Below are 8931 nucleotides of genomic sequence, written 5' to 3' on the forward strand. Positions count from 1 at the left end.
CTATCTTCCAGAGGTGTTAACCAGTGGCGGGGCAGTCAATTCATTTGAAATTTGGGAGGAAAGCAGATTTGTTTTCACATTTTATCACAGTAAACATGCCATTCTACAGTCCCTACAGGCATGTCCAAGTGATGAATGGAAATGAATAAGAATCTTTGTGCATACAGACTATAGCACCTTTCATATAAATTTAATTCAGAAATTTTATCCACAGTTTGTTTTCTACCTGTATTGGATTTGGGCTTTGGGCAGGTAAACGCCTGCCAGGACACCAAGATATCTGTTAACTTCTGATGATCTCTTCAGTATATGTTGATAGAAAGCCAGATAAGAGCAGAACAGGATACTGGTAAAGAGGTCAGCTTCTTGCTTCCATGAGTCTAATGATCCTAGACCATTTGACAAACTGATAATTAGCCAAATCCTGAATGGTTCATGAAGTAGCTGGATCTAAAGGGCCACTGGTCTGGGTCCCTGTCTCAAATGTGCAATTCAATCCCAGGAGTAGCCCAAGTTTGGGCAAAGCAAATCAGTTAAGATTCTGGCTTTAGCTGGACTGGCTTTTTGATTTGAAGTACATTATGCCAAGGGGTGAGATTGGTTAGGCCCATTAACTGGTAGCTTATTTGGTTTTGGTCTCCAGGGACTTATCTTAGTTTAGGAATATGAGAAGACAACATGATGTTATGTAGGATTAAACCAATGAAAATGAATTCTATCAGAACACCTAATGTCAGTAATCTGGTAGAAAACATACACAAATCTAGTAACTAGTTCTCTTCCAAGAACTTCCACTTATCTTATTTCCTTTTGAAGCTCACACATCCCCATGAGACAGGTAAAGAAGAATCAAATAGTCTCATTTGACCAGTGAAGAAATTGATCCCCAGACAGATAATATTATTGTCCCACAGCAAGTTAATGACAGAGCTTGCAGTAAATCTGAGGTCTCCTGAATCCCAGAGCTATGTTCCTTGTCCTGTAACATATTACCTTATATTGTGCTTTCCTTTTTCCCAAATATTTATTAAGTACCTCCCACATGGCAGAGATTATTCTAACAACTGAGGGCAGTGAACAATAAAGTCTTTGCTCTCAGAGAGCTTACATCTTCATATAGGGGGTAGAGGAGAGACAGTCAATAAACAAACATAATAGATAAGTCAAGTGCTTTTGGGTACTATTAAAAAAAAGTATGATGGGCGCTTGGGTGCTGTTTCTGATATGTAATTGGTAGGGAGCATTCTCTTTTAAAGCATCATTTGAGCTAAGACTTTATGGCAGTGAGCAAATAATGTGGGGGCAAAATATCCTAGGCAGAGTGAATGGCATATGTGAAAACTGAGGCAGGAGTACGCATGGTGTATCTGAGGATCAGAAAAGCAGCTGGTGCACATTTTATATGGCATGCACATACATTCTATTGTATTTGAAATCAGATATCACTCTTTCAATTTGGTCTACTGTTCATGCTTTCTCAAACATGGGTAGGTTTATGACTAACATGACTCAAGTGTCTTCAGACAGTGTGACTGAGTTGCTCAGTCAAGGCAAAGGTGGGATCTCTAAACACAGCAGGACTCTAACTTTGGGACCTCAGAGGCATCATTAATCAATAATTGAATTTTACTGGACTACATGTATATCAATTCAATTCAGGTTCCCTGTTAAGATTGTTTTGAAGTTCTGTGTTAGTTTGGGTTTAGTTACTTTAGAAAATACACAACATGGATTTTAGTTTGAATCAATTCACTGTATGTTAAGGAAAAAACCAACAACAACAAACATTGGTTCAGGTCACAGTTTAGTGAGAATATTTGGCTTCAGTTGTGCTGGGGTTTTGCAAATGAGTGTGGGTAGTTTCAGTGTTTGGTTCCTGATTCAGTTCCATTCAAATTTCAGTGTTCAATATCCATCAGAGTCACCCACTGTAAGCAGAGGAAGACCTTCTTGAAGCACTGATGGTATCAGTGACATGTAACTTTTTTTTTAACCTGATTCAGTAGATAGTTTTTCCTGTGTCAAATGTTTTGAAACAAAACTTCTTTAAGAGGCTGAAACTTCAGTTAACAGCAATGTGTTTTAATGGTTTATTTTTGCTTATTTTATTTTAAAATTTGAAGGAACCTAATTCTACCTACTAGGTCAGACAAAATACAGAGAACACAGACTCTAACTATGCTAGCTCCCCACAACCCCTCTGTGTCACCCAGCAGCTGCCTCATCCATCAAGTATCTATTGAACCAAGCCTCAATGCTAGGAAACTGTTCCCTCAAGTGGAAAATAAATTTTCAGAATTCAGAATTCCAAATAGACTAGTTTCTTGCAAAGTCTGCAGTGAAAACGTTTCTTGGTCTCCTTGGGTAATTTCATATTGTGTGAGTATAGTTGAATGCACATAGGTTTTGGAATAAAGATAAGTCTGATTTGGATTCTACTTGCCACTTACCACTTTTGTGTCTGTGAACAATTTGCTTATCTCATATGATCTTCAGTTTCTTCATATAAGATTTAAGGTTCATAATAGCATCTGCCTCCTATAACTGTTTTAAGGATCACAAGGGATTCCATGTGTACAGTTTCTGCCACATACTGGGTATATAGTGATAGTTTTAATGATTATGATGATATTTGCTGCTAAAGGGACTAGATTGGCAATTTCCTGATTTGAAATGTACATTTTGTTAACTGACTCCTCAGAAAGCAAATGATACCTGGAAATAATAGCCACAGTTGATGTTTACTCCAAGGATGACAAGCTTCAAAAGAAAAAATAGATTCGGAAATTCCACAGCTACTTGATTTCTCATAGTTTGATAATCCTGATCAATTCAGCACCCCTACTGCCAACAAAATTTCACTTTGGAGATGTTTATCTGCTTTGGCTGCTTTTGTGGATCTGATTAATAGATTATTCACCAGATCTCTTTGCCATATGTGTCAACATTGCCTTGACTCCTTGGCTCTGACATGACATTGAAAGAGGGGCAAAACATAAACTCCAAGTAGTTTTCCTTTTGTATTACCTCTTTAACACTGTGATTTTTAAAATAATTACTGGAGAAACTTCCATGCATATGCCAGGGATTGCCAGGTTATACAAATATTCTGCTGGTCTCACAGGATGCAGATTAAAGAATGATTACTCCAATGAGTAACACTTTGGACAGAATCTAGAAGAAAGCCTATTGCAAATCATCCTACTGGAATCTGTCAGGGGTATGGTATATTACACTTTTGGTTAATTATCTGTTTCTATGATTAACATTCAACATATTAAATTGTCCTTTTGGAAGCTAAATTTATCTATATGTAACTGACAAGAGAGGGACAGAGAGAACAGGTCAGAACTATATTTCCACTGAAGTTCATGTTTCTGTTTCCAACAACTGACTTTGAATTCATGCAATTCTCTCTTCCCAAGATAGAGGACACCTCTCCAATGAGTGACACAATTAATCGAATTAGCACTCACTGATAAAAATACAAGGTGGAATCTTAAATCAGTTAACCCAATATTATGAAAGCATAATTTCAAGAAGTTAATCTGAAAAGATGTTATCTAGCAGGTCTGGCAATACTTCGAAGTTATACACTTACCCTGGTTATGACTATTCTGTCAGAAGATTTGGGTTAAAGGACTTGAAGGTAGATATGTGATCATGAACTGATCCATAGATTGACAACTTCAAGCATCTTTCCCATGGGAGAGGAGAAACCTGAATAAATACATTATTCACATAAGCATGATTTACTTCCTTGTAAGGTCTAAAGACTAAGTCCATTTAGAAAGTAAGTCAGGAAATTCTTATGAGTGTAGACTAAATAATCAAAAGTTGAGGCCTTTCCTTTCTACTGATGTGATATAACTAACCAACTGAGCTTGTCCAAAAAAATAGTTTGTGTAGCTTTTTCAATTGGTGCCAAAGAGGAAGGGAGAAAATGCAAGATCATAAAGCAGGTTAGAATGATAGTGCCATAAGAAGACCTAATTAATCACTAATGATTCATTAATTTCATAATGGAAAGGGATCCAAATATATTGAATGGAATTGCAGAAGTTATTTAAGGACACTTAGTCCATTTTCAATAGTGGATACTCTGCTTACAGCCAGTATTTGAATTTAATAGCAACTATGCACCTGAAACCAGGAGAAATGAAGTTCTAATCCCAGTTCTGCCACTAACCAGCTGTGCAAACTTTGAGAAGTTACTTTATTCTCAGGAATTAGTTTTCCAGTGCATGAAATAAGAAGTTGAACCAAATGATCATTTTGTTCCTCCCCCAGCTTTGAAATTCTATGAATCAATTTATTGTGACCATAGAAAGGAACAAGAAGTTACAAAAACTGAATATATGGGGACCTGTCTGTGGTACATTTGAGTAAATACCTAGGGATATATACCATTGTCGTCAACCACTAAGCTTGACCTGCTTTTTCAAAATACAGGTCAGAGCCTTTGCTAAGTGCTTGAAACATTGTGCCAACACTATGAATCATTTGCTGTGTTTATGCCAACTATTATTCTTCATATATAGAACCAGATAGAATCAGAGAGTATGCTGCATCTGGTTTCAGCACCCCCCTTACTTACATGAAGCAATAACATTACAATGACCACTAAAGTGATTTACTTTATTAGTCTGTGAGGAACCTTGAAGACATCCAGAATTTAAAGCTATGATAGATACTTATTTACCTTTTCTGTGATGTATATAAGATGGCATTTCTTTAACTCTACAGCTCATATTTTAAGGCCAAAACTGAGGGAATTAAGATGATATTCCCACATATTTCAAGTGCTTTCAATTCAATTTTCTGTCTCTTAGCCATGGTCTTTGTCAATAGGGAAGAATGGTTACCGAAATGTTTACATTTGGCTTTGGAATTTGGGGTTGGAATTTTATTTAAAAATGTGTTCCTAATGCTTGGGCACTTCACACCATAAACCAAATCTTGAGACTGCACTGCAGAGGACAGATTTAGGAAGCATTGAGAAGTTTAGGCAGTCACTCATTACTCCCTCTGCATGCTAAAGATGACATCTCTCAGAATGAAATATAGGACCAATCCAAGAGGAGTCCCAGCCCTTCCATCAGACTTGCTAAATTTTATGGCCACGTTTACTATCAGGTTTTTCTACAATTAACTGTTTGTTTCCAGAGGTCTTTATTTCCAATTATTATGGAATCATAGACTATAAATTGGATTTCAAAGAAGAGAAATTGAGTTAATATCAAAAACAGTGAAATTAAGTGATTTAGTTAAGCCATCTCTCTGTAATGAAGAATTCACTAAACATTTTTTCATACTGTGATGGTGTGAAATTTATTGTGTATACATTCACAGTCTTTTTTCCCCAATGCATCAAAGAGGGGAAGAGAGGTTAGATTTGTTTTCTAAGATTCTCACCATTCTAATCTCTTCCTCCTATTTTTGACAAAATTGATCTTTGACCTTTGCGATACAGAACCAAAAAGAGAGCAAGTACATGTGAGAGACAGGGGAAAGAATTTAGGCTACAATCTAAGCCAATATACATAATACAGTGCTCAGAGAGAGGAGAATATTGAGAAAAGTGAATTATTTCACCTGAAGGTCTAGAAAATGTTGAGGAGTGGGGATGAATTAAACAGAGAAGCACTGAAAAATCTGTGGAATATTATGCCAAAAAAAAAAAGCAGGAAAGGAAATCGGATTTAATGAGTTGTTCCAAATCCCCTTCATGTCTTCTGATTAGTATAAAAACTTGAATTATTTTGAAATTACTTTTGATTGCTAGACCATGCCTTTGATCAAGACACTACTCTGACACTGGTCAAGGAGAGTCCTTTACTCCATAAGAGTTTCATTAATTTCATAAAATCATCTTTCTCTGAGGTCGTATGTCGTGCCCCTGTAGATATTCAATGACATTTCATAGCAGATCTGACAAATTGGCCTTTCCCAGTAGCTAACCACCAAAGACCTCCCTAAGGCATGAGCCCTGGTGAGATGCAGTCTGGTAAGCAATAGCACTATCCCTCATCCTTGACATTTGGTTAGAAATTTTAACTTTCCTAGTGCTTTGACATCAGTTTTCACTTTTTCCATCCTAGCATACCAGTGAGGTAGGTAGAACCAGGATACATATTTTCATCATTCTTTGCCAGCAAATAATTGGAAGAGATCACAAATCCTTGGTTCCTAATCTCAACCTTCCTCGAGACAATCCTCATAGAATTCAACAATGAAATGTCTGTGATCCAGAGGATTATTTCATATAGAAGATATTGAGGGCAGATAAGGGTCATGTTAACTGTCCATTCTTGTAGGTTCTTTGTGTCTGGGCCCCATATTATGCTAGAGGAACAGAAAGCAACTTATCTGAACCATAATACCTTAGCTTTCTAGGGAAAAAGGAGTTATTTGCTCAAGATTTGACATTTCACAGACTTTAGTACCTTTTTTTAAATATACATAATTTTATTACAAATTTTTTAAAAAAAAACACAAAATGCAGCATCCTAAAAAAACCAAAATTTACTACTGATACTAATACCTACCAGTTTGCTGTGCTACCATACACGGGAAATTAAAGAAACTATTAAATATTTAGAAACATTCAACATCAGAAGCTTTAAAATCTAACTGTATGTAGTAGCCCTTCAAAAAGCTACAATCTGCATTTTTAAAAAAGTATTTTCTCTACAAAGAATCTTATCAACTATACAAAAATCTGTTCAGTTTTTACACTGAAGCTAATGTTGAGCTGCACTTGAATTCACATTCTTAGCAAAACAGTTGCCTGAGCACATACACACACTCCACACACATCATTACAGGACATCCATTTATTCTTCATCCTCCTCCTCTTCCTCCTCTTCTTCCTCTTCATCTTCTGGTTCACTCTTCTTCTTTGAGCCTGTTGGCCTGCCAGGACCCTTCTTTCCTGCTTCACTTTTGCCCTTAGCATGGTATGCAGCATTATCCTTTTCATATTTCTCCTTCTGCTTAGCTGCTTTCTGTTCATATGGCTGTTTATCTTTGGCTGACTGCTCAGACCACATTTCACCCAGTTTTTTGCAGTATCCACAATGGACAGGCCTGGGTGTTCACTTTTGATCTTTGGGAGATGTTCAGAGCAAAACAGGAAGAAAGCAGATGGTGGTCTCTTAGGAGCGTTGGGATCTTTCTTCTTTCCTTTCTTATCACCTTTGGGAGGAACGTAATTTTTCATCTCCCTGTCATAGTGAGCTTTGTCACTTTTTGCCATATCTTCAAACTTCGACTTTTCCTTTGCAGACATGGTCTTCCATCTCTCCGAGCATTTCTTGGAGAATTCAGCGAAGTTGACGGAGGAGTCCGGATGTTTCTTCTTGTGCTCTTCCTGCACGAAGAAGGCGTATGAGGACATTTTGCCCCTTGGCTTGTTGGGGTCTCCTTTACCCATGGTGGCAGTCGCTGTCTACCTGGTGGGAGCTTTTCCTTAGAGTCCCACAGAGCGGCCGGATCCGACAGAGAAGCTTCCTTCCTTGGGCTTGGGCATGAACTGTTTAGTACCTTTTTGAAGAGGAGGAAAATACATTTCCATTTGAAAATTACATCTATAACTTTTGTAAAAACTACATTGTCTATTATCAAAAAATACTATTATATAAGGATTTATATGATAAATTCCACCTTGAATTCAGACAGGAGAAATAAATCTGTCTAGGAAGATGAACTCACAGACATTTTTTTTCTTTTTTTTTTAACTCAACAGAGAACCATGCAACTCAATTTTTTGTTTGTTTTCTTCCTTTTTTGCTTTAACTGCCAAGAAACCCAGAGTGAAATTTAGTGATCAAATACAGTGATTTATCATGGGACTGTCTGAGGCTTCTTGTTGTATTTCTTATAACATGTTTTCCTCTGTTTTGCTTGAACTAACCTGTTTTGATGTGTTCTTAACATTTGAAAACCACCTAAGTCTATTTTAAGAAGGTGTGCAAGGGAATCATAGAACCAAAGACTATGAGTAGGATGGGATCATAAAAGATCCCACTTACAATACTTAAAATATCTACTCCACATCATGTGATCATTTACCCTTTGTTTGAATACCCCTAATAACAGAATTCTCTCTCTCTCTCTCTCTCTCTCTCTCTCTCTCTCTCTCTCTCTCTCTCTCTCCCTCCCTCACGTTCTAATATTCATTTTTTTGGATAGTTCTGACTACTAGAAAGTGATTACTTATGTTGACTCTATCTTCCCATATTCTATCATTTGACTCAGATTCTATTTTCTGAAGTCACATAAAACAAAGCGAAACCTTGTTCCCCATGATATCCTTGCCTAAATATAAAGCGAGCTATCATATTCTCCTTTATCTCTTGGTGTCCACTTCTCCTGGTAAGCATTACAGCTCCTAAAATTGACTCTCCTTAATGCCACAGGTGAAAATCATAGTTAACAATAACTGAATTCTTTTCAATGCATAAATAAAGAATATTTTTCTATCAAAGTTAGTTATGTAAAGAAAAAATGTTAACCAATTATGATGTAATAAAAAATGTGACCTAATCTGACTCTTTGGAATTTTATGAGGGGAGTATCAAAACACTCTACTGCTTTTCAGATAAAGAGAATGGTATTTAACCTCCAATAAACACAACAAAGAAAAAATTGCTTTGCTTTCAAATAATAGTTTTGATGGAGGTAAGAGAGGGAGTGGTGACAGACACATGAATGGAAACAGAAAGAACATTAAGTAAAATAGGAAAAGAGAAAATGCACAGAGAAAATTTACATACACAGAGAGAAATATTCATTTAATAATTCAATAATTATTTATTGAGTTCCTCTTAATATATCAGGCACTGTGTAATACACAAAGATGAACCAAACATGGTTCCTGCCCTAAAGAAGATAGTAACATTTATATTTTTCTTTAGATCAAAGTATAGT

The 8931-nt window shown here is 36.5% G+C and overlaps 1 pseudogene; it reads right to left on the reverse strand.

Annotated features, from left to right (window-relative positions):
• Positions 1-6836: 6836 nt before the first annotated feature.
• On the reverse strand, positions 6837-7435 carry LOC124972337 (high mobility group protein B2-like; annotated as a pseudogene).
• Positions 7436-8931: the final 1496 nt, after the last annotated feature.

The sequence above is a fragment of the Sciurus carolinensis genome, chromosome X (assembly GCF_902686445.1).
Source record: "Sciurus carolinensis chromosome X, mSciCar1.2, whole genome shotgun sequence".
NCBI lineage: Eukaryota > Metazoa > Chordata > Mammalia > Rodentia > Sciuridae > Sciurus > Sciurus carolinensis.